The sequence below is a fragment of the Saimiri boliviensis genome, chromosome 7, assembly GCF_048565385.1.
Source record: "Saimiri boliviensis isolate mSaiBol1 chromosome 7, mSaiBol1.pri, whole genome shotgun sequence".
In the NCBI taxonomy this organism is placed as follows: domain Eukaryota; kingdom Metazoa; phylum Chordata; class Mammalia; order Primates; family Cebidae; genus Saimiri; species Saimiri boliviensis.
The window spans coordinates 87761793-87788549 of record NC_133455.1 but is presented as its reverse complement, the minus strand read 5'-3'; the positions used below and the strand labels follow the sequence as shown (position 1 = coordinate 87788549).

Here is a 26757-nt window from a genome sequence, read left to right as displayed (position 1 = left end):
CCTTCAAGAGGATATATTTTATAGGACATGGCTTTCCTAAAGACCAAACATGACTCTCCTCAAACTATGAGAAGTGTTTGTGAGTTGGTTTGTGTGTGCATCGTTATATGACTTGTTTATCTAAAGAATATATATAGTGGATATAGTATGAGATCCCATGTGTTTAAGCTCTTTTATACATGTTGAATATACTTTAAAATACCATCATCTGCTCTTTTTTGTTTGGAAATAGGGTCTCACTCTGGTTGCCCAGGTTGAAGTGCAGTGGCGCAATCTCGGCTCACTGTAGCATTGACTTCCTGAGCTCAGGTGATTCTGCCACATCAGCCTCCTGAGTAGCTGGGACTAGAGGTACAACCAATATGCCTGGCTAATTTTATTTTATTTTTTGTATTTTTGGTAGAGACAGGGTTTTGCTGTGTTGCCCAGGCTGGTCTTGAACTCCTGGACTCAAGCAATTTGCCCGCTTTGTGCCCCCAAAGTGCTGGGATTTACAGGCATGAGCCACTGAGCCCAGCCTCATGTGCTTTTCATTTTCGATGACTTTTTACAATTTTCCAATATATTCTCTTTCAATAAAAAGTAACATTTAGATTTTCACTAAAATATCATTTTATCTACAGATATTTCAGTATAAATCTCTAAAAACTAAGGACTCTATAAAAACCTGTTTTCTTACCATTTTTATATCTAAGATTTTAATAACATGAATTTAAGTTTTGAAAAGTTGAGAAATAAGGTTGTATTGATTGTAATTGTAAATAATAAATTGGTTTTATCTGGATGCTATGGTCTTGCCAATGACAGGCATGACTGCAATCATTGATGAAGAATGGGGATTACTGAACTTAATAATATTTCCTGTCATAACTTTGGCATCAAATAGTGTATCTAGGTCACATAAATCACTTGATCCAGGCCAGGCACTGTGGCTCACGCCTGTAATGCCAGCACTTTAGAAAGCTGAGGTGGGTGGATCACATAGGGTCAGGAGTTTGAGACCACCTTGGCCAACATGGTGAAGCCTCGTCTCTACTAAAAATACAAAAATTAGCCAGGGGTGGTGGCCATCACCTGTAATCCCAGCTTCTTGGGAGGCTGAGACAGGAGAATCGCTTGAACCTGGGAGGCAGAGGTTGCAGTGAGCCAAGATCATGCCACGACACTCCAGCACTCCAGCCTGGGTGACAGAGCATGACTCTGTCTCAAAAGGGGGAAAAAAATCACTTGATCCCTACACTGAGAAGCTAATGGAAAAAACTGAAAAATAATTTTGAAAGGCATGTTGGATTACGTCAGAGTCTTACTAACAACTGAAGGTCCTTTGCATTGGGGTCCTACCAATGCTGTTAAGTGTTGAGTTTAAGTAAAACATTTTTGGTGTCCTATTCCTCAGTTACAAAGAATTTCTGGAGAAATTCACAATACTGTGTGCATTACTGAATCTATTTAGGTAATCCCTGCCAAACACTCAATGTACTTTGAGAGTCTTTTAATTTACCTTAATTTTATTTTCTAGCAAATTTACCGTAGTTTCTGTATCAGATCGGGTAGAAGATAGAGAGCAAGCACTTGCAGATGAGTCCCATGAGGACTACTGAAGGGCAAGAAGGTGGGAAATGAAGCTAGAGGGCACATTTCAGGGATCAAATACTAATAAGAACCCATCATTACACCTAGAGAGCAATATCAAAGACACAACTTCAAACTCAGTACCAGGTGAAGAATTAAGTAAATCAATAACAAAATTATCTGGAAAATCCTCAGATATTCAGAAATTAAACAACACATTCTAAATAATCTATGGATCAAAGAAGAAATCACAACAAATATTAAAAATGTTTTAAACTATACTACGGGGCTACAGTAACCAAAGCAGCATGATACTGGTACAAAAACAGACACATAGACCAATGGAACAGAATAGAGAGCCCAGAAATAAGGCCGCACCCCTACAACCATCTGATCTTTGACAAAGCTGACAAAAACAAGCAATGAGAAAAAGATTCCCTATTCAATAAAAAGTGCTGGGATAACTGGCTAGCCATATGCAGAGGATTGAAACTGAACCCCTTCCTTACACCATATACAAAAATCAACTCAAGATGAATTAAAGACTTAAGTTTAAACTATAAGCTATAAAAACCCTCGAGGACAACTGAGGTAATATCATTCTGGACACAGGAACTGGCACAGATTTCGTGATGAAGACACCAAAAGCATCTACAAAAATTGACAAATGGGATGTAATTAAACAAAAAAGTTGCACAGCAAAAGAGCTATGAGAGCAAACAGACAACCTACATAATGGGAGACAATTTTTGCAAATTCTGCATCTAATGAAGGACTGATATCCAGTATCTATAAGGAACTTAAACAAATTTGTAAGAAAAGGCTGAGGCCAGGTATAGTGGCTCATGCCTGCAATCCCAGCACTTTGGGAGGCCGAGGCCGGTTGATCACCTGAGGTCGGGAGTTCGAGACCAGCCTGACCAACATGGTGAAACCCTGTCTCTATTAAAAATACAAAAACTAGCTGGGCATCGTGACACAGGCCTGTAATCCCAGTTACTCAGGAGGCTGAGACAGGAGAATCACTTGAACCCAGGAGGTGGAGGTTGCAGTGAGCTGAGATCACATTATTGAACTCAGCCTGCGCAATGAGAGCAAAACTCTATCTCAAAAAAAAAAAAAAAAAAAAAAAGAAAGAAAGAAAGAAAAGAAAAGGCTGGGAGCAGTGGCTCACACCTGTAATCTTAGCACTTTGGGAGGCTGAGGGAGGTGGACTGTCAGAACTCAGGAGTTTGGGACCAGCCTTGGCAACATGGTGAAACCCCATCTCTACAAAAATACAAAAAATTAGCTGTGCATGGTGTTGTGCACCTGTAGTCCAGCTACTCAGGAAGCTGAGGCAGGAGAATTGTTTGAACCCAGGAGACAGAGGTTGCAGTGAGCCAAGATCGTGCCACTGCACTCCAGCCTGGGCTACAGAGAGTGACTGTTTCAAGAAAAAAAATTACCAAAAAACTCACAAACCTATTAAGAAGTGAGCAAAGGAAGCTATACATGCAATCAACAAGCATATGAAACAAAGCTCAATATCACTGATCATTAGAGAAACGCAAACCAAAACCATATAAGATACCATCTCATACTAGTCAAAATGGCTATAAATAAAGAGTCAAAAAATAACAGATGGGGTTGGTGAGGTTATGGAGAAAAGGAAACACACATTGTTGGTGGGACTATAAATAGTTCAACCATTGATTGTGGAAGGCAGTGTGGTGATTCTTTCAAAGATCTAAAACCTAAACTACATTTGACCTAGTAATCCCATTACTGGATATATGCCCAAAGGAATATAAATCTTATTGTCATAAAGATACATGCATGTGCATATTCATTGCAGCACTATTCACAATAGCAAAGACATAGAATCAACCTAAATACCCATCAATGGAAGGCTGGGTAAAGAAAATGTAGTACATATACACCATGAAATACTCTGTAACCATAAAAAAGAATGAGATTATGTCCTTTGCAGGAACATGGATGGAGCCAAAGGCCATTATCCACAGCAAACTAATGCAGGAACAAAAGGCCAAATACTGCATGTTCTCTTTTATAAGTGGAAGCTAAATGATGAGAACACATGGACCCAAAGAGAAGAACAACAGACTCTGGGGCCTACCAGAGAGTGAAGGATGAAAGGAGGGTGAGGAACAGAAAAAATAACTATTGGGTACTAGGCTTAGTACCTGGGTGACAAAATAATCTGTACATCAAACCCCTGTGACATGAGTTTACCTATATAAGAAACTTGCATATGTAGACCTCAACCTAAAATAAAAAGTCTCACTCTGTCACCAGGGTGGAATGCAGTGGCACGATCTAAGCTCACTGCAACCGCCACCTCACGGACTCAAGCAATTCTCCTGCCTCAGCCTCCTGAGTAGCTGGGACTACAGGTGTGCGCCACCACGCCCAGCAATTTTTTAAAATATATTTTTAGTAGAGATGGGGTTTCACCATGTTAGCCATGATGGTCTCGATCTCTTGGCCTTGTGATCTGCCTGCCTCAGCCTCCCAAAGTGCTGGGACTACAGGTGTGAGCCACCATGCCCAGCCAAAAAAAGAAAATATTTTTAACCAAATAAAAATGAACATATATAAAAAATTAGTGGAATTAATCCAATGCACTGAGAAATTTATAACAATAAATGCCTATATTAGAAAATAAGTATCTTAATTCAACTATCTTTAAAAACTAGAAAAAAAAGAACAAATTTAATGGAAAATGAGCAGCAGGAAGGACATAATGAAGATAAGAGCAAAAATCAATAGTCAACAGAAACACAATGGAGAAAATCAATGAAACTAAAAACTTGTTCTTTAAAAAATCAATAAAATTCATAAAACTTTAGCCAGACCAAATAGAAGAAAAAAGAAGAGAGAAAATACTGATGACCAATATTACAAAAGAAAAAGAGAAACTCATTCCAGATCCAACAAATTAAATTATGTTTCTCAGGCATTCAATGACTCTATTCTTAATCTTGGTTTTCATCAGCACCAACATTTAAAGGATCACAAAGGTATATTATGAACAATTTACATGAAGTTAACAGATTTCTAAAGATATGCAAACTACCAAAGTTCACTCAAGAAGAATAGAGTAAATGAATTACTCTATACCTATGTAAGTAATTAAATTTGTATTTATCTGAGTCTACATTAGACTTGTCTGATTCCAAAGCCACTACAATGAGGTCATGACTGTGCAACAAAACTCTTATTATTCTGCCTATACCCCTTAAAAAGTCTTTCTAAGCTCATCCATCCTGTTTTCTATTCCTTTTGACTCGTAGAATAAAGTATTCCTGGTCACTTATTCTCCAAAATACTTGATTTTTTTTTTCTCAAGCAAATAGAATTAGTAAATTCTCAAATAAGAATAGGATGAATCATAGGAAACTTCACAAAGAAAATTCGACCTGGATACTGCAGGGTAAGGGTGAGTGTACCGTGGAAAAAAGGGAGGAAAAGGTTTTGTATTCACAGTCCTGTGCCACAGCATTTTGGACAGATTTCCAGAATGGCTTCCATTCATTGGCAAGGTTACACAGAAGACAATGGAAACTACAGCCTACAGTGTTTCATTTCCATACTTTGGAAGCTGATGGAAACTGAGGTTACGTAGGGACTCACCTACGTATGTTACTACGACCAAGTAACATACTTCACTGGGGGAAAGATTTCTTTCCTTTAATAGACAATAAGCATTTGGTCAGTGTAAATACTTTGAGGAAGATTTTTTTCAAGCTATCAGTATCAGGGGATTAGAAAGCAAATACTGCCATGGATAAAAGACTAGCTTGGGCCAGGGACAGCAGCTCACGTCTCCCAGCACTTTGGGAAGCTGAGGCGGGCAGATAACCTGATGTCAGGAGTTCAAAACCAGGCTGGACCACATGCTGAAAACCCATCTCTACTAAAAATACAAAAATTACCCAGGCTTGGTGGCATATGCCTGTAATCCCAGCTACTTGGGAGGCCGAGGCAGGAGAATTGCTTGAACCTGGGAGGCAGAGGTTGCAGTGAGCTGAGATCATGCCACGGCACTCCAGCGTAGGTGACATAGCAAGACTCTGTCTCAAAAAAAAAAATAAAAAAATAAAAAAAAAGAAGACTAGCTTGGAGTTCTAAACAAACAAAAAAAGGAATATTTTCTAAATAATATAGAAGTGCCAATAATGGGATTACCTAGGATCTGTATTAGAATATTAGAACTGGGTCTACTTAAAGTCTTTATAAATGAATGAAAATCTCATATTCACAAATGATGTGATTTTTTTTTTTTTCAGGTGAAAAGGCAACAGTTGCATAGGGAGCCCGAGGTTGCAGTGAGCTGAGATTACAGCATTGCACTCTAGCCTGGGCAACAAGAGCAAAACGCTATCTCAGAAAAAAAAAAAAAAAAAATTAGCCAGCATGATGGCAAATGCCTGCAATCCCAGCTACTTAGGAGGCTAAGACAGGAGAATCACTTGAACCCACGAGGCAGAGGTTGCAGTGAGCTGAGATTGTGCCACTGCACTCTAGTCTGGGCAATAAGAATGAGACTCTGTATCAAAAACTAACTAAATAAATAAAATAAAAGAATATATGATCATATGTAAGTTATGGGTGCAGCTATATACATCATGTGGAAGGACCTACATCAACTGAGAGCATGAGTTGTGTAGGTGGTGGGAATGTGAGTAATTCTCCCCCTCTGTTTTCCAAAATGTAGTCATATTGTTTGTACAACAAAAAGAAAATCCATCTGTGCTTCGCACTTCTAGGAAATATGTAATGCACATTCAAGATATGATTCTGTGCTATGGAGCTTACAGAGCTTTCCTACTTTAATGACCTTTAGCTCTGCTGCACTTAAAAACCCAGGCCCTAAAACTTGTCACTCTCCGGAACAGCTAAGCCTCTGGAATCTTTGTTTGTTTGTTTGTTTGTTTGTTTGTTTGTTTTGATGATGTTTTGCTCTTGTTCCCCAGGCTGGAGTGCAATGGTGTGATCTCAGCTCACTGCAACCTCTGCTTCCCTGGTTCAAGTGATTCTCTTCCCACTGACTCCTGAGTAGCTGGGACTACAGGTATGTGCCATCACACCCGGCTAAGTTTTTGTATTTTTAGTAGAGATGAAGTTTCACCGTGTTAGCCAGGGTGGTCTTGATCTCCTGACCTCCTGATCCGCCCACCTCGGCCTCCCAAAGTGCTGGGATTATGGCTGGCCTCTGGAATCTTAAATTCCAGATTTCAATCTCTGACCACAACTGCCTATGTTTCCAGTTCTTTCATACCTTTACCAAAATACTTGCTTTTCAACACCATCAAGAACTCCAGCTTCTTCACTTATTCCTAGAACACCTGATTTCTTCAGCATCCTTCCTTACACAATCTAAATTCAACTGCTATCTCTCTGGCACCCTCAAATGTCTTGACATTGCTTTCTCCTGACTTACATGTACAGCAAACTCCCCATCATGGTTCAATCCACCCATCCTTATGGGTCACCTAAATTACTATATAAACTCATACAAATCTACGGATATAGTCCCTACAAAATTATAAGCTTTCTGTTGCAGGCCAGGCTCAGAGCCACTCAATAATCTTCCTCCTTTTGCTTGGCTATTTCTTCCTGTCATTTTTCTCATTGGCTGGTCCACACACTTTCTACTTCTGTACCCCTTACGCATGTATTCTCCAGGGTTCTGTTCTCAGTCCCTTCTCTCTCTGTTCATTCTGCTTTAACTACTATCCATTGAGTATGTACCTCCAAATCCCTACCCATGCAGATTGCACTGGCTACTAGGATATTTTTATTCTTAAATGTCACACAGGTATTTCAGGACTCAACTCATTATATCTTAACTCAAAGACTTTCTTGTTATAGGTCCTGCATTTCAGTTCTAACAGCATCAATCCAGACACCAATTCAGAAATCTGGATGATAATTTCACTGCTTCTTCTCATTCGACTCCTCTCACTCATCAGTGTAATCATATTCTATGAATTATTTCAGTTTTCTTTAAAATCTCTCTCCCCTTTTCATGCCCATCTTTGCTGCTTTGGTCATTTCCATCATACATGACCTGGTACAGTGGCCTCGTAACTGGTCTTCTTGACTCTTGAGTTGCTTCCTCCAGACCACCCTTTTCTCTCCTACCAGCTTATAAAACACTACAGTTCACATTGCTTGGCTTGCTTAAAACTCTTCAGTAAGCTCCCTCATCACTTAGCAGAAACATTTCAAATTTGTAATGTGGCAAAAAAAAGCCCTGTGCAATTTGAACTCAATCTTACCTGTCTCGTGTCATCTCTTGTCTCCACCAGTTTCTTGCACTCAGCCATACCGAACATTCATTTTAACAAATGTGCCCGTCTTTCACACGCTGTCATGCTGCTCCACAGCTGTTCCATTTTCTGCCACAATCTGTTGATCTGCTAATTCACCAACTTCCCTGACCTCTAAGCAGAGTCAGAGACTTTCTCTTTCCTCTTCCCATGGTTCTTTAATCACACTGAATTACTGCTCTTGTCATCACCTTTTACTATGACTATTTATGTTTCTGTCTCCCACACTAAACTGTCAATTCCTTGAAGGCAGAAACCATATCTCAATCATTTTTGTGTTCCTAGTTTCTGACTACATTAATTATCTGGAATTTTCTTTACTTTACTTTTTATTTATTTATTTATTTATTTTTGAGATGGAGTTTCTCTCTGTCACCAGGCTGGAGTGCAGTGGCACAATCTTGGCTCACTACAGCCTCCACCTCCGGGATTCAAGTGATTCTCCTGCCTCAGCCTCCCAAGTAGCTGGGATTACAGGCACACACCACCATCCCTGGCTAATTTTTGTATTTTTAGTAGAGACAGAGTTCCACCGTGTTGGCCAGGATGGTCTTGATCTCCTGACCTCATCATTCACCTGTCTCGGCCTGCCAAAGAGGATTACAGGTGTGAGCCACCATGCCTGCCTATATATATATGTGTGTGTATATATATATATATATATACACACACACACACAGATACACACACACACACATATACGTGTGTGTGTGTATATATATATATATATATATATATATATATATAATATCTATATATGTATAAAGAGCAACATACCTCTGACACTGAATCCCCATTTTGCACTTGTTTTCCTTCAACCTTTTTTTTTTTTTTTTTTTTTTGAGGCAGGGTTTCACTCCCATTGCCCAGGCTGGAGTGCAAGGGTGTGATCTCTTGTCTCTTGAAATGAATTATTGGGTCATGTGTTGTGGCTCACACCTGTAATCCCAGCACTTCAGGAGGTTGAGGCCAGAGGATTGCTTGAGCCTAGGAATTTGAGACCAGCCTGAACAGCATGGCTGTTCTCTACAAAGAAATACAAAAACTAGCTGGGCGTGGTGCCATGTGCTTGTAGTCCCAACTCTTTGGCAGGCCGAATACTTAGGGGCCTGAGGTAGGAGGATTGCTTGAGCCCATGAGTTAGAGACTGCAGTGAACCCTACTTGTACCACTGTACTCTAGCCTGGGTGACAGAGCAAGACCCTGTCTCAAACAAAACAAAACAAAAAAAGGCGTTATCTATTTGAAAACTGCTGATTTGCGGGGCGGGGGGGCGGGCATTGTCTCATATTTTCGTAAAGGATGAATCATTTCCCCATTTTTCCTCCAAGCTTCACTGTATATTTGATGTTTGTTCTTGCTTCAGTTTTAGTAGAATCTATGCTGCTCTGATAGGAGCTCTTTTCAAACTGACATCTTATCTTTCTTAATGCCTCAAACTAGATTCAAGCAATTCTGCTGCCTCAGCCTCTCGAATAGCTAGGACCACAGGTATGTGCCACCATGCCCAGATAATTTTTTTTTTTTTTTGTATTTTTACTAGAGAGGAGTTTTCACAATGTTGACCAGGATGGTCTCGATCTCTTGACCTCGTGATCCACCCGCCTCAAAGTCCTGGGATTATAGGCGTGAGCCACCATGCCCAGAATTATCTTCTATCTACATAAAGACCTGATAGATCCATAAATGAGAACAATTGTTTTACTTTCCCCTCCCTGTTATCTCCTTATCTACTACAGAAAACAAGACTGAAGAATTTAACAACACCTGAATAATTCCTTTCACAAGATAATATCTGGCTCATTCAATTTTGAAAAATAACCATTTACAAGTTAATCTCTGTTCTCTGATCCATTCATTCTATCTAGTAATCATTTATTACCCATTAATAGAATGACCTATATTACTCTCCACTGAAAAAAAGGCTATCCAAGATTTTGTACCCCATTGGTTGGGGTGGTGGGGGGTAATCACTATATGGTTCTCTCCCATACAGGGAGTTATATGCCATTTCTCCCAGTAATCTGCCTTTTGTCAACTGGTTTATTTTAGTAAAACTTCAGAGGGTGAAAGGGAAGTTTTCCCTTAGCCCCTACATCAGAAATATGCCATAGGAATTTAACTCTTGTTTATGTCAATTAGCCTATGGCAAAAATGGTTTCTTTGCCATTTCGCTTCAATTCACAGTTTCCAAGAACCTATTGACAATGTTAAGTGAGGACTTACTGTGTGTATTTATAAGAAAACTGTGAATATGATACATAAATATGGATAATGAATTTCACTGTGAAATTTCTCAAGCTTATGTAGACAGATATGAAAACCTCTACTCTCTCACTCATCCTTCTGTTCAGTTGAATCTCCTGTGTACGTAACAGCAAGGAGCCTGAGTTACCAAGGATATTGGCAGTTTCCTTTTTTCTTCTTTCCCGAAGACTTCCTATGAGGACACCATGAGATCCTATGTTCCTCTAGAAGTTTATGTTCTTTTGAAAGTACTGCTATCTGATCATATTGTAGCTTAGTTGGAAAGACTTCTTATTTTCCTCTTTTTCTATCTTGGGTCTCCAATAGCCATGTCACACCTAGAGAGGCTGCTTTCATTAGCTCATATCACTTTCAATTTAATAACAACAGGGCATTAGAAAGTTTCTCCTCCTTAGAACGTTGCTAGTATATCTCTTTCAATTTGTTTGTATCTGTCATAACTTGTGCTGTCTCCCATCCAAATACTGAGCTGTATTTCCTGTGTAGATAACAGTAAAAGCCCACAGTTATTACTGCAGAAATGATTAAGATTTAAGAAAGAAGAATTTAAGAAAGAATGCCAGATTTTTAGGCTTGTAAAATCATTGAACATGGTATCTGTTTCCATCGGGAATTCTAGAACATAGAAAATTTTAACATATAAGATTAAAAATCATCCAATCCCATTTTACTGAAGCTGAATTTTTAACAGCACAGCAGAATAATCTAATATGCAGACATAAACTATGTCAGAATTATGAATGACTTAGACCGAAATGCATTTAGAGATAAGAATCTGGACAGATATATTTGGATAAATAGATTCAATGATTTGATGACAAGACCTGGACTAAGGCCCTTGTGTTAAGAGGGCAAATGTTATTTTGCTGCTTTTTAATATTTCCAGCAATTTTGACATCAGCTCTGGTTAACTGTATTTTTATAAATTTATTTACATTTATTTATTCTATCTTTGTAAATAAATTTATAAAAATAGAGTTAACCATAGCTGGTGTCAACAAAAAGAGTTGAACTCTTGTAAAATATTTGAAGAGATTTTTTCTGAGCTAAACATGAGTGATCATGGCCTGTGACATAGTCCTCAAGAGGTCCTGAGAACATGTGTCCAAGGTGGGTAGGGCACAGCTTGGTTGCTTCGTTTTATGCATTTCAGTGAGGCATGAGACATTAATCAAATACGTTTAAGAAATACATTGGTTTGGTCCAGAAATGTGGGACAACTCATGTGGGTGGGTGGGGGTGCAGGTGGGGGATGTCCAGGCTATGTGACTTTAAACATTTTTTGGTTGACAATTGGGTGAGTTTATCTAAAGACCTGAGATTGATAGAAAGGGAATGTTCAGGTTAAGATTGCGGAGACCAAAGTTCTTTTGAATTCTTAATAGATGACAAATGTTTCCTGCTCAGATCTTCGTTAATCTCTTTAGAATTGGGAGTGTCTGGAAGAAAAAGATCTAGCTATGTTAATAGAGATTCTTTACAGATGCAAATTTTCCCTCAAAAAGAACAGCTTTGCAGGGTCATTTCAAAATATGGCAAAGAAACATATTTTCGGATAAAATGTTTTTATTTTCTTCCTCGTCTCATAATGTTATGCCAGAGTCAGGTTGGAAAAAAAGTAATGATATACAGTGTTAAATAAAAGCCATCTGATGAGAATTCATGGTTTGTAGGGCATGACTCCCCAGACATCTTAGATAGGAATTTGGGCAAGATAAAAAATCAGAGTTTAGTCCTCACTTGGATTTTTAACTTAGGAGTTATAAGTTTAGATTTTTTCAGGTTTAAATTAAAACATGTTTTTAAATCATAGACATGTTTTTCTTCTAAAAAGTAAAGGGCCAACTAAGGCAACATAGTGAGACCTTGTGTCTACAAAAACATTAAAACAAATGAACAAATTAAAAAAAAAAAAAAAACCCGAAAAAACTAGCTGGATATGGTGGCATGTTCTTGTAGTCCCAGCTACTAGGGAGGCTGAGGTGAGAGGATCACTTGAGCCCAGGAGTTCGAGGCTGCAGTGAGCTATGATTGCACCATTGCACTCCAGTCTGGATGACAGAGTGAGAATTTGTTGTGAAAAAAAAAAAAAAAAGAAAGAAAGCAAGCAGGGGCTAATTTATATTCATGTTTCTTTTGTCATAAAATGTAGATAGAAAAAAAGACAAAATTGTGATATCTGTAGCACTGTCAGAAAATAGGATAGTTTTCTAGTTTCTTACTTGTCTTGTCCAAGTATTTAAAATCTTGATTTGGATTTAGTCTTGTCATTAAAACCTCTTCTTTAGAAGATGAACTCATTTCAAAGGAGAACATTTGGAGGCATGATACAGGCATGTGCTTTTTATCGGCCCTGGAGAAAATGCTGTAATGTCAATCAGTACTAAAAGATGCAACTACAATATGAATCTAAAAGTAAAATGAATCTGTAAAGTAAAACTGTGAAAAACATCAACATACTGAAAACGTAATGTGCAACATGGTATAATTCTTGCAGTGAGAAAAATAAACTATGATGAATCAGAAAATTAGTGAGAAAATAATGTCTCTGAGATAGTAGAAATGATAAGCAATCATTAAAATAACATTTTATATTAGGCATCCTCCAAACCCAGAGCTTTTTTATTTTTGAGACAGAGTCTCACTCTGTTGCCCAGGCTGGTGAGTGCAGTGGCACGATCTTGGCTCACTACAACCTCCGACTCTTGGGTTCTAATGATTCTCCTGCCTCAGTCTCCCGAGTAGCTGGGACTATAGGTACCCACCACCACACTTGGCTAATTATTTGTATTTTTAAGGGTTTCGCCAAGTTGGCCAGGCTGGTCTCAAGCTTCTGACCTCAGGTTATCCACCCACCTTAGTCTCTCAAAGTGCTGGGATTACAGAGCCACTGTGCTGGGGCCCCAGAGCTTTTATCTTAAAAATGGTCATTCTTCTTGAAACAAAGGAGGTGGTAGCTGGGGAGGAGGGTAGTGATCTCCAAAATCAACTACGGATTTTTCAATTGCCACCACCCTTTTGTAACCAGATACAGCCTGATTTTTAAAGTCTATTGTTATGGGATCTTTGAGGTGTCAGCTTTTCTGGCCAGAAACTTGTGGCTAGTGGCACCTTTGCTCTAGTTTTGCTCAGGCCTGCTGGGCTCGTTCTGCCCAGCCTGGCAGGCTTCACTCAGCTCACCCTACTGGCCTGCATCCCATACCTCCAGTCTGCAAGGGAGACTGCAAGTCAGGTGTGGAGCAGCAAGGGGTGTGTGAGTGAGCATGGGGCCTGGCAACTGCGTAGTCAGCAGACACGCCAGCTGCTGCCATGGAGCAGGTAGCTCCATGTGCCGGCATGGACACTGGCTCTTGGTGAGGCTGTGGCTGAACCAGGTGCACCACAAGCAGCTGCCCTGACTGGCACCAGAGGACGCAGTGGCACCTGGAAGCTTGAAGATGCCAGGAATTGCAGAGCCCCAAAGAGGGAATCACAGCCCTGGCTCAGGGTGCTGTCAAATCTGGGCTCACCAAAGGGCCATAGCTCTTTTCTCCTCTTTGCCTGCAACATGGCAAGCAAGGGGTCTGTTTTTTTTTTTTTTTTAAAGACGGGGTTTCACCATGTTGGTTAGGCTGGTCATGAACTCCTGACCTCAGGTGATCCGCCCTCCTTGGCCTCCAAAGTGCTTGGATTACAGGTGTGAGGCACCGCGCCCAGTCTAATTTTAATTTTTTGAGATGGAGTCTTGCTCTGTGGCCTGGCTGGAGTGCAGTGGCATGATCTTGGCTCACAGCAACTTCCTTGACTCCCTGTTTCAAGTGATTCCCCTACCTCAGCCTCCCAAGTAGGTCGGATAACAGGCAAGTGCCACCACGCCCAGGTAACATTTGTATTTTTAGTAGAGACGGAGTTTCACCATCTTGGCCAGGATAGTCTTGATCTCTTGACCTCGTGTACCGTCCGCCCTGGCCTCCCAAAGTGCTGGGATTACTGGCATGAGCCACAGCGTCCGGCCTTCTTTTTAGATGAAGTTTCGTTCTTGTTGCCCAGGCTGAGGTGCAGTGGCGCGATCTGGCCTTACCTGCAGCCTCCGCCTCCTGGGTTCAAGCAATTCTTCCGCCCCAGCCACCCAAATCGCTGGGATTACAGGTATACAGCACCACACCCAGCTAATTTTGTATTTTTAGTAGGATGGGATTTCTCTATGTTGGTATCGAATTCCCAACCTCATGTGATCAAAGTGCTGGGATTACAGGCGTGAACCACTGCCCCCAGCCTGTGTTACAGATCTTTTAGCCTCACCATTCAGTGGATTCTGAGTTCTTGTCCTGCAACCAGGAAGTATGAGGTACACAGACAAGTGAAGGATGAGAAAGATTAAGAGGAACTTTATGAAGAGAGAACAACTCAGAGGAGACCAACGGCGGGGGCGGGGGATGGGGCAGCTCCTTTCCGCAGCCGGGGTGTCCTGTGAGTGTTCAGCTCCTAGCAGAGAGGGTAGGTTTTCTCTGCAGGTTGGTCATCCCAACAAGTGTTCAGCTTCCAGCAGAGAAGATAGCTCCTTTCTGCAGCTGCTCGTCCCATCATTTGTCTAGCTCTGGCTGAACCTGGGGGCTTTCATGGACCTCAGAGAGGAACTGAGCCCCTATTGGTCCATGGGCGGCCATGGGCAGTCCTAGAAAGGGCACCACAAATTCCCACTCTGGTCTGTGGGACTGGCAGCCCAGCCCCCAGCAGTCAGGCCCTCCCTGGCCTGAAGGGACTCATGGGAAACCCCTCCCCCTTCTGTCCGGGAGCCTGTCTGCCTCCCTCCGCCACCCATGGTACGCAGGTTGCTCTTGCCACGAGGCACCTGCAGGCCAGCAGCGGTCAGCCCTCAGCACCTCGTTGACTTCCCCCAACCCCGTGCTCGTTGGCGCTCATAAAGTCCAGATGGGGCTGGCGTGTCAGTGCTGCCCTGAGTGTGTGCACACTGGGCCAGGTTGCCGCAGTGCCCAAGCTCATCCCCAACCCTGCTTGCTCTGAGATCGGAGCAGGTTCTGGGAGCAGGAAGAGGCCAGGCAATGGGAGCAGACACTCGCAAGCCTGCAGAGGCATTGGGGACCTCCCCAGACCCGGAAGGTGCAGACTGTAAAGATGGAGCCTGCTTCCTGTGGAGCGTGCAGGCAGCCCCAGCAGGACACGCCTCTTCGCAGCCTAGGTTGTGGAGCACAGGTCCTCCTGGGCCCCTCTCTGCCTACTCCTCTGTTCGTGACTGCGCTGCTTCCCCTCCGGCAGGCGGCTCCGCCGGGGCCCCACCACAGCGGCTTCAGGGAAGCAGGCATTGCAGGCGCTCCTGCTTGTCCCTGGCTCCCATTGACTGCAAGGAGCGCTGCACTGCCCCAGGCCTAGCTCCACCTCCTCCCCGTGCCTACCCTGCAGCAGCCGGCTAGAGCAGATGCAGGACTTGGACTCCAGAGTAGGGTAGGCTCTGGGCCTGGGGGCGGGTCTTGCCTCTCCTGTGCAAGAACGGGGTGGTTCAGTTGGCTGCCTCGGGGATGGGCACAGGGGACCCACCTCTGCCATCGCTGCTCTTGCAGCCACTCCTGCTGCCACTTCCCTCGCCTTTCTGCTGCAGCCGTGGTAATGGCAATGGCTGCTCCAGACGGCTCGCTTCTGCCGTCACCATTCTAATAAGCATACTTGAGCCAGTAAACCACAAACTTTCATACAGTAAATGTTTGAATGCTGTAAATATTGTTACCAGAAAGGATCCCCATCCAGACCCCAAGAGAGGGTTCTTGGAGCTTATGCAAGACAACATTTGAGGCAAATCCATAAAGTGAATGTGTTTATTAAGAAATTAAAGGAATAAAAGAATGGCTACTCCTTAGGCAGAGCAGTGGCTTGGGCTGTTCAATTAAGGATACTTATAGTTATTTCTTGATTATATGCTAAACAAGGGGTGGATTATTCATCAGTTTTCTGGGAAAAGAGTGGACAATACATGGAACTGAGGTATTGTCCTCCCTTTTTCTGACCACATAGGTTACCTCCTGATGTTGCCATGTCATTTGTAAACTGACATGGCGCTAGTGGGAGTGTCTTTCAGCATGTTAATGCATTATAATTATCGTAGAATGGTTAGTAAGGAGGCAGAGGTTATTTTTGTCGTCATCTTGATTTTGGTGTGTTTTAGCCGGCTTCTGTACTGCTTGCTGTTGATCAGCAATGTCTTTATGACCCGTATCTTGTGCTAGCCTCCTATCTCATCCTGTGATTTAAAATGCCTAACCTCCTGGGAATACAGCCCAGTAGGTCTCAGCCTTATTTTACCCAGCCCCTGTTCAAGATGGACTTGCTCTGGTTCAAATGTATCTGACAGCTATTATACCTTGCCTGTTATTTACTCATACTTAGCAGTATTGGCCACGCCCAATTAAATACCAGCACACAAGGAAACCTTATCCCATTGGGATAATGTTTCGCACTCCTCCAAACTATCAGCACAGCAGGTGCCTGGGATGTCCCACATTAAATCTGGCTGCAGCGGTCTCAGGGATCTACGCCTGAATGGTGATTTTACATTGATGTTCTGCTGAACCTTCCTGGTATCTAAGTGGTTAAAATCTCAGAATATCTAGAAGAAAAGCAAGTACTTCCAAAGCAATGCTAGAAAGGGGCTAATAAATTCTTCAGGATTAACATCAAAGTCTGATGCAAATTAATTTAATCCCATTGATATTCAGGGAAAAATTAAAGCTAATGAATTAAATACCCAAGTCTTTTGTTGCAATTCTCTTCTGCAAATATTGTGATAATTTTGCGTTGTCAACATTACTGGAAAGCTACTTTCTAACTGTCTTGAACATATTTCCCTACTGAGCATCTGTACCTTTAGAATTTTGATATTGAGTGCATTGATTAGTTTTCAAGATCCTGAACTTTTGTTTTCATAGTATTTTATTTTGAGGAAATAGACAAAGACATGTTGTGTGTATGTGTGTGTTATTATCAATAACCTTTGAAATCATCTGTAAACTGTTTTTTGCCATAGGCTTGAAAGTCTTCTCCTGCTGTCTTAAAAAGATATTGTAGGGTCAAGGGAAAACTCTTTTGCCCTCTGAAGTTTCACTGAAAAATTAACTCACAAAAGGTGAATTAATTGGAGAAAAGGCATAGAAATGTAATTAATGTGTGTACAATGGAAAACCACAAAGTGATTACTCATCCCCCAAGATGTTTCAGAAGTTTATATATCATCCTGGCAAAGCAGATTATAGGAGGGGGGAGAACAGAAATTCTGTTGGAAAGATTACTAGGAAGAATGAATGGATTAGGCCACAGGGATTAATTTATACACTATTTTATGACAGGGTCTGGTCAGGGGTGGTTACCTTCTTAGTCTCATAGGAAAGAGAAGAAAAAGCAATTATTTCTGTTGAGGGGTTTGGATCTTAGGTAAATAAAAGAACTTCAGCTTCATCCTGTGCTTTGGGAGGACAGTATGGGGGGAAAAGGGAGGTCAAAGAGACCTTAAGCCTTCTCCATGTTAAAGCTTCATATTTTGGGCTATTGGTTCCTGAGCCTCAACAATATACTAACTATAAGATTTTCATAAGAAAGCAAAAGAGATTAGAAAGATTTAGACTTCCTATCCAATACTAAAGTATTCAAGACAATGAGACACATTCTCACAGTAAACATTTTCCATTTTTCTTATTAATAGCTAAATGTTTCAATAAGATATTTTAAGTTCTAGAACCACTACCACTTGTGAAGTCTAAATGTGTATTTCTGGAGTCATTAATTTAGTAGCATATGATGGATTATGTTTGTGTAGTTTGATGCCTTACACTTTCCACTGGTAAGTAAAACATTCAGAAAGGAATGAACTTGTTTTTGTGAACTAGTTGTCTTAGTTCAATATGGATCTGTATTTAATCTAAGGTTCTGTTCTGTATTTGAACTAGGGAGGGGGAAGATTTTTGGTTTTCTAATGTAGCTTGAAGTAAAGGTAGAGACCAGGTGCGATGGCTCATGCCTGTAATCCCAGCACTTTGGGAGGCCGAGGTGGGTGGATCACTTGAGGTCAGGAGTTCTCGACTAGCCTAATCAACATGGTGAAAACCTATCTGTATTAAAAACACAAAAATTAGTTGGAGGTGGTGGCTTGTGCTTGTAATCCCAGCTACTCAGGAGGCTGAGGCAGGAAAATTGCTTTAATCCAGGAGGCAGAGGTTGCAGTGAGCCGAGATTGCTGCTATACTCCAGCCTGGGTAACACAGCAAGACTTTGTTTCCAAAAAACAAAACAAAACAAAACAAAACAAAACAAAAACAAAAAACTAAAGGTATAACATGTCTCATATATATATATATATATATATATATATATATATATTTTTTTTTTTTTTTTCTGAGATGGGATTTTGCTCTGTTGCCCAGGCTGGAGTGCAGTGGCACGATATTGGCTCATTGCAAACTCCTCCTCTTGGGTTCAAGTGATTCTCTTGTTTCAGCCTCCCAAGTAGTTGGAATTACAGGTGCTGCCACCATGGCCAGCTAATTTTTGTATTTTTAATAGAGACAGAGTTTCACCATGTTGGTCAGTCTGGTCTCGAAATCCTGACCTCAGGTGATCCACTCTCCTTGGCCTCCAAAGTGTTGGGATTACAGATTTGAGCCACCATGCTCAGCATATTTAGTACATTTCTTAAGTGCATAGTGTTAAATAATTGGACTGCTTTCAGTTACTGATATCAGAGATCATTTGGCAAACCCAATCGAGTTTGAAGAATATAACTACATTTGGAAAATATCAAACCTCTAGAGTTTGATATTTCTTACCTCCTCTGGAAGGTCATGAGTCTTAATGAATCATATTTTAAATGGAAAAATAGTGTTTAAAAAGGAAGCAGGAAAGAAATCTCCCCAGTAAAAATAATAAAATCTGAGCACAATGTCTCATGCCTGTAATCCCAGCACTTTGGGAGGCCAAGATGGGCAGATTACTTGAAGTCAGGAGTTCGAGACCAGCCTGGTCAACATGGCAAAACGCCATCTCTACTAAAAATACAAAAATTAGCTGGGTATAGTGACGTATGCCTGTAGTTCCAGTTACTCAGGAGGCTGAGTCAGGAGAATGACTTGACTCCAGGAGGCAGAGGTTGCAGTGAGCCAAAATCATGCCATTGCACTCTAACCTGGGTGAAAGAATGAGACTACATCTCAAAAAAAAAAAAAAAAAAAAAAAAAAAGTAAAAATAGTTTTTTATTTCTCCCAACTGAGAATTAAAGGCCTTAGAGCTACTGCATCAGTTTAGTTTATTTCAATTTAGGTCCATTAAATGACAATTTCCTGAGCATCCACATTGGCTGACATTGAATGAGGTGCTGGGGGCACCAACATGAAGCAGATACTGTCTTTTTATGCAAGGAATTCAAAGGTGCACTCAGGTCACTGGTGTGAAACGGTGGGGAGAGGAGGTTTTGAACATTTTAAATTGGCCAGGTGTGGTGACTCACACCTCTAATCCCGACATTTTGGGAGTCTGTGGCAGGAGGATCACTTGAGCCCAGAAGCTGGAGACCAGCCTAGGCAACATAGAGAGATCCTGTCTTTACATAATAATAATAATAATAATAATAATAATAATAATAATGATAAAAGAAAGCTTTGAATATAGGAAATTAAAGAATGTCCAGAAATAGAGATTTGCTAGGCAGCTGAATATATAAATTTGAAGCTTAAGACAATGTCGTTGTTAAGGATGATGATTTAGAAGTTCTAAGCATATGGATGAAGGTTAAAGCCATGGAAGTGAATAGCATCACTCAATGAGAACATGAAGACTAGGAAGAAATGCGAGCCGAAGACAAAGCCGTAGGGAAGTGTCAGTATTTATAGGCCAGCCTGAACTCAGGGGGTACCCAAAAACTTCTTGAGATGTAACATCTGATGTGTGTGTGTGTGTGTGTGTGTGTGTGTGTGTGTGTGTGTCCGTAAAGAAGGGAAGGAATTGGAGAACGTACTTTAATGTCAAAACAACCCTCCTCCAACCTTTCAACTCTGAAAACCCCCCAAACTCTGTAAGTCATTTATTCTACATCAGAATTATAAAAAGACTTCTAAGAAATTTCAGAGGGGCGTTCATATTTTTTCTCTTTTTAATTTTTGATTGAGAGTAAAGTTAATTGAGAAAGACCTTGGTTAGTTATGCTGAAATCCAAACTGCTCCATTAGAATCTAGTTTTTTATTTCATCAAGGAAAGGCATGCAACTGGGTTTGTTCCACACTTTTCTTCTGAATACATGTATGACTGCAATCATTAGTTACTCATTTATTTGGTCGGTCACTCAACAAATATTTAGCAAGTACCTATAATGTGCATAGCTAAGCACTGTGGAACATAGAAAGATGAACAAGGCGCAACCTGCCTGTGTTTAGAGAAAAGAAAATAATAGTGACACAAAGCAGAATGTGATTAATGTCTCAAGAGATGATCACTAAAACTGTGGCAATGGTAATGGTGTGTTTTCTTTGCTACCCTTTGTAATTATGCTTAGAAAATTTCCAGGAAAAACATGAATCCATGCTTTTAAGTCATGGTTATCTATGGGTCCAGGAAGGAGAAATAGTAAATAAAATCACATCATTGCACAGGCTCTGACAGAAGAGCCTAGAGTAAAAGGGATGAAATTCAGTCACCATTGCATCTATGTGAGTTGGAGGGATACCTCTCTTTGGTAGCTTATGTATGAGTAGAAAATGCCTGCTTAAAAAAAAGGTAAAATCATGCGATAATGAGAATGATTGTGTCTACACACACAAATGTTTAGTTTAAACAACTATTTTTTAGCCTATGTGACAACAAATAATTTAAAATCTCAAAATAATCTAATATTTAGGGATTAGAGTGAGTTTTAAACCAAAAATAAAATTCAAAAACCCCCACAACCATCTGAATGAACTTCCTCCTCCACCAGGGCACTCAAAAAATGTAACCTGAGAAACTGGCTCAGGCCATGATTGGAAGTGGGGGTTGGACATGTCTCATTATACCCCTCCAACATTAATATCAATGCCGATCTTAAGTCTGATAACATCCATTTACAGACTATTCTCTCAGAAGCTTGCTACCTGGAGGCTGTACCGCCAAGATAAAACCTAAGTTTCCACAATCCCTTATCTTAACCTAGACATTCCTTTCTACTGATAATAAGTCTTTCAACCAATCGATATCAGAAAAATTTTAAATCTATCTATGACCTAGAAACCGCTGCCTGCCAGTCTTCCAGATAGAACCAATGTAATCTTACATGTATTGGTTGATATATTATATCTCCCTAAAAAGCAAGCTGTGCTCTGACCACCTTGGGCACTAGTGGTCAGGACCTCCTGAGGCTATGTCATGGGTGTGTCCTTAACCAAACTTTCTAAATTGACTTAGACCTGTCTCAGATATTTTGACTTCACAAGTTATATTGGCATAGGAGTTTCTTGGGTTATTTTCAGTGTAAAACAAGCCACGCCAGTAGTTAGTTTCTCATGTTACAAGTATATATCTATATTTGAGTGAAAAACAAGTTCATATATTTCCTTTCTTGCATTATTACTTTTCAAAACAGAGATAATGTCTTGTCTTGTTTATACAAACTAATGAAATTGAGTATATTCTTTGGTGATTTACTACCAACCCAACAGAGACAGAAAAGCTATAATTTTTATTCCTCAATTTTGATTTTAATTCAAATAATTGAAGGCACTCCTATATTCTTAAAAGCTATTACATGTTCTCTTGGAGGGTCTATTGATTCATCCTTTTGAACACTCATTATGGAAATAGGTAGTGTTAAATTATAGCTGACTTTAAGTACTGTATTTCACACAGCATTTGCATCTGTAAATAATGATCATTGTGAAAAATGTGCATTTATGTTCATCAAAGTAAATTTCCTTGACTGACTAGTCAGATAACAGATCCAGCAAAGTCTTTGGTGATCTAGTCCTCTCACGGTTCAGGCAAATGTTGCTTGATGGGCCACACACTCCCCCCATTATTTCAAAGTCTACTTGGAAACCCTTTTGAAAGCCTATTGCAGGCTGATTTCATAACAGAAGCAACTGAGTTCAGCAGAATCAAAACATCCTATTCCCTGTTTCCCTATCTATCCAAGTCTTTCTTTCTTTCTTCTTCTTCTTCTTCTTCTTCTTCTTCTTCTTCTTCTTCTTCTTCTTCTTTTTTTTTTTTTTTTTTGAGATAGATGGGTCTCTGTTGCCCAGGCTAGAATGCAACAGCGCAATCTCGGCTCACTGCAACCTCCAACTCCTGGGTTCAAGCAATTTTCCTGCCTCAGCCTCCCAAATAGCAGGGATTTTTGTATTTTTAGTAGAGATGGGATTTCACCATCTTGGCCAGACTGGTCTCGAACTCCTGACCTCGTGATCCACCTGCCTTGGCCTCCCAAAGTGCTGGGATTACAGGTGGGAGCCACTGCACCCGGCCCAAATCTGTTTCTTTAAGAAGAGGGTACATTTGTCTAGCCTCAGGTGGACCAGATTAAAGGAGAATCGTTAATGAATAAAGTTGTATTCGGACAACTCTTGACCCTATCAGTTTTGGTACAAGGCTTAGTGAACAACATTGCCTATTATTTAGTGACAGCCTCCCAAGTCAACTCTTGAGTGCTTTATGCTTTGATGCTCCTGCTCTTTCTTCTTCAGATTATCTGCAGAGTGTGTCTGAGTCAGTGCAAGTGCATCTTCAATATTACTCTAAGTTTATTGCTGAAGTTAATTTCACTTCCATTAGATTGTGCATTTTTCTGGGGAGGGACTGCTTCTGCTGTTTCCTTTACAAATCTCCTAATAGCAAGACATGTGCTTGTGACCTGAACATGTGAGCATTGCTGTTTGCCATCAAAACGCTAAGGGTCACTGCCATGTGGTTATTAATAAGAAGTGAAGAGCTGAAAATAAGATCGTTTGGAAGCATGAGTCGAAGCCAAATTATGGAAGGCCTTACCTGCCAGGCTGGTTTGGACTTGAGGAGTGTTTGTGAGCAGGGCGAGGGATGTTAGGAGCTGTGCTGGAAGAAGCCAATCAGGGTGGGCAGTGAGCAATTGCTGAAATTTAAACAAAAATCAAAGGCTATGTATAAATGGACTATAAATATCACTGAAGAGTTGTCAGTGAAGGGAAGGACTAATCAATGAAATCTGAAGGAAGAAGTGAGATTTGAAGAATGAGAAGAAAATAATCCATAAAAAAGGGAAAGGGAGAACATTCTAGTTAGCTAGAAACAATAATAGAATTTCAGCATCTGAAATATTTTTGACAAAGCATTCATTTCTCCCCCACCAGACTTATCAATTCTTTCCTACCTCTTCTCCTTCCCTCGTTCCTTCCTTCTCTTTCTCCCTACTCCTTCTCTTCCTTCTTCTTCAATAAACACTGCCAACAAGTCCTAAATTTTATTTCCACTGCTTATAATCACTTCACATTTTTTCCCTGGTATCTTCATTTGAAACTGCCTTACTTTTGAGTACGCCTCCTGAAAAACACGTGATCAGACCTTGAAATGGGTGATGCAGAGTTTAAGAATTTCTTCCCTGAGATTTTTTTTCTCAGACAAATATGCAGAGTGTGACTGGCTTTTTGTTGTTGCTGCTGTTGTTTTGTGGGGTGGCGTTTCGCTTTTTTCACCCAGACTGGAGTGCAATAGTGCTCACTGCAACCTCCGCCTCCTGGGTTCAAGCGATTCTTCTGCCTCAGCCCTCCAAGTAGCTGGGACTACAGGCTCAAGCCACCATGCCCAGCTAATTTTTTGTATTTTTAGTACAGATGGGGTTTCACCGTGTTAGCCAGGATGGTCTCAGTCTCCTGACCTTATGATCATCCACTCGCCTTGGCCTCCCAAAGTGTTGAGATTACAGGTGTGAGCTAGCGCGCTGGGCCGTGACTGGGTTTTTGAAGACAACTTTGTGTTCTGTGATATCTCTGGACTTCCACCCCAGAGGTTTTTTTTTTTTAGACAGAGTCTCACTCTATCATCCAGGCTGGAATGCAGTGGCGTGATCTCGGCTCACTGCAACCTCTGCCACCTGGGCTCAAGTGATTCTCCTGCCTCAGCCTCCCAAGTAGCTGGGACTACAGGCACCTGCCACTGTACCCAGCTAATTTTTGTATTCTTAGTAGAGACAAGGTTTCGCCATCTTGGTCAGGCTGGTCTTAAACTCTTGACCTTGTGATCCACCTGCCTTGGTCTCCCAAAGTGCTGGATTACAGGCACCTGCCACTGCACCCAGCTAATTTTTGTATTATTAGTAGAGACGAGGTTTCACCATCCTGGTCTTGAACTCTTGACCTGGTGATCCACCCACCTTGGCCTCCCAATGTGCTGGGATTACAGTCGTGAGCCACCATGCCTTACCAGACTGACAATTCTTTTAGGTCCTTCTTTCTAAGATTTATGCTGATGAGTGGCTAAGTTTCTAGAAATGTGACATGACCAGGCATTACCAGAGAGAAGCACATTATCTGCTTTCATGGGCATGGTATTCTCCTTCTTGTCAGATCTTTCTCCCTGCTGTGTGTGTGTGAGAGTGGGGATGGAGGGGTAGCAGTTTGGTGAAGGTGGGATCCATAGATAGCAGAGTTGGGAGGCTAATGAGGCATCATTTTTCCAAAGTATTAGCCTAAAAGCCAGGGGACAGATTCTCTTGTGTGCCAGAGTCTAAATTTAGTCACCAAAGAAAATGCTCTACAAAGAGAAAGAGTTTGCTAAGAGCCAAAAAATAAAATAAAATAAAAAAAAACTGGGGTTGTTGGCCTCAGGAGAACAGAGCTCTAAGTATAGTGGATACTGATGAGGAATTCTGAAACTAATACAGATCCCGGGGTCACTTTCAGGAGGGACCAGGGCAGCTCCGTGAAGTGGCTGAGTTTACTTAAGGGATTTGAATGAGATAGAATTACTGTTTCTATTCCGAAATCACCAAAGTCATGAAGTTTAAAAAAGCATCTCTCCCAAATATCTCATTTTTCAATTGAAAGAGAGAGAGAGAGAGAGAGAGAGAGAGAGAGAGAGAGAGAGAGAAAATACTCCTTTTTTTGTAACTCATCATAACTCATCAACTTCTCTAAATCTTTAATCAGCTTTATTCCAGGAGGAAGACAATTGATTGAACTGTATGATTTTCAAAAACGTGTTATGGAAAAATGAAGATTATATTTTTATGGTTTATTAGTTTTTTTTTTCACAAACCCAGTGCTCTAAGCTTTATGATTTAAAGTTCTGCCTCTGGAGTCAGACAAACCTAGATTTGAATCTTTGTCTGATATTTATTAGCATTGTAAACTTAAATTAAGTGGCCATAACATTTTTTGAGCTTCTGTTTCAAAATCTATAAAAGGAGGATAACAAGCTGGGCATGGTGGTTCATGCCTGTAATCCTAGCAGTTTGGAAGGCTGACATGGGTGGATTGCTTAAGTCCAGGAGTTTGAGATCAGCCTGGGCAACATCACAAAACTCTGTCTCTACAAAAAATAGAAAAATTAGTCTAGTGTGTTGGCACATGCCTGTAGTCCCAGCTACTTGGGAGGCTAAGGTGGGAGGATCACTTGAGCCCAGGTTGCAATGAACTGAGATTGCACCACTGTACTCCAGCCAGGGCGACAGAGCCAGGTCCTATAATGACAACAGCAATAGCAACAGCAAAAGGAAGCTAACAATAGCACTTATCTCTTAGGATTATTGGGATAATTCAATGAGGAATGAACAAAAAGTGCTTGGATCCGTGCCTGACATACAGCAGATACCCAATAATGTTAGCTATTGTTAGCATATGATTATTTTAAACCTAATTCTCTATCTCTCATATTATTTGATAGCTAATTACCTCAACTATGTCTTTAAAATAAAGAAATTGGTTGACGGATCATCTATGCTCCCAAACTTTTTTTTTGGCTTCCAATCTAACATTTGGTACAAATTGTGTAAATGAAACCACTTGGAATTCAATATAATAGAACAAAGTATATTTTCTAAGTGGTCTAATGTTGGATCTGGTTCTAGATTCCACTTTATAGAGATGGAAATGCTATGCTTAAATGCATATATAGAGTCCAAAGTCTTCAAAATTAATACACTAAAGTCAATCGTCCAATAAGTTATAGCAGTTTTTACCTTAGCAGATGCTGTGTGAAAAATGAGAAAGAAATGCAAAAGTGAGTATCAGTCTTGGGACTCCTCAAATAAAAAGACAGAAGAAGATAAAGACAGAGAAAAGTAGAAGAAAAGTTGCAAATGAATGTAGACAGATGAAACAGACTAATTTGCTATTAACTAAATTATTAAAATGGAAAGTACTATAGTTACTACTTTTGTTTTAAAATAATAAAGTTCTGTAGTTGTTATTTTTGTTTTAAAAATTTTATTTTTGGTTAAAATGTTCCTACTCACTGTGGCAATTTTAGATGGGATACAAAAGTGTAAAGAGAAAGAACCATTATAACCATTATAGCCAAGATTGAGCCATTGCACTCCAGGCTGGGCGACAAGAGTGAAACTCGTCTCAAAAAAAAAAAAAAAACTCGCCGGGCGCGGTGGCTCAAGC

At 40.6% G+C, this 26757-nt stretch overlaps 1 protein-coding gene across 9 annotated transcripts in view; it reads left to right on the top strand.

Moving 5' to 3' along the window:
* The window catches only part of LMNTD1 (lamin tail domain containing 1), a 472319-nt gene that overhangs the window by 48143 nt on the left and 397419 nt on the right, over nucleotides 1-26757 (top strand). For 6 of the 9 annotated variants that reach the window (XR_012518495.1, XR_012518496.1, XR_012518497.1 and 3 more), the window contains exons 4-5: nucleotides 6552-6649; nucleotides 9354-9401. The exons of 2 other annotated variants lie outside the window; for them this stretch is intronic. The gene's annotated coding sequence lies outside the window, so the exon portion shown is untranslated. Of the gene's footprint in view, nucleotides 1-6551; nucleotides 6650-9240; nucleotides 9402-26757 lie in introns of those variants that run through there. One more of the 9 variants, XM_074402938.1, reaches the window with a different exon arrangement.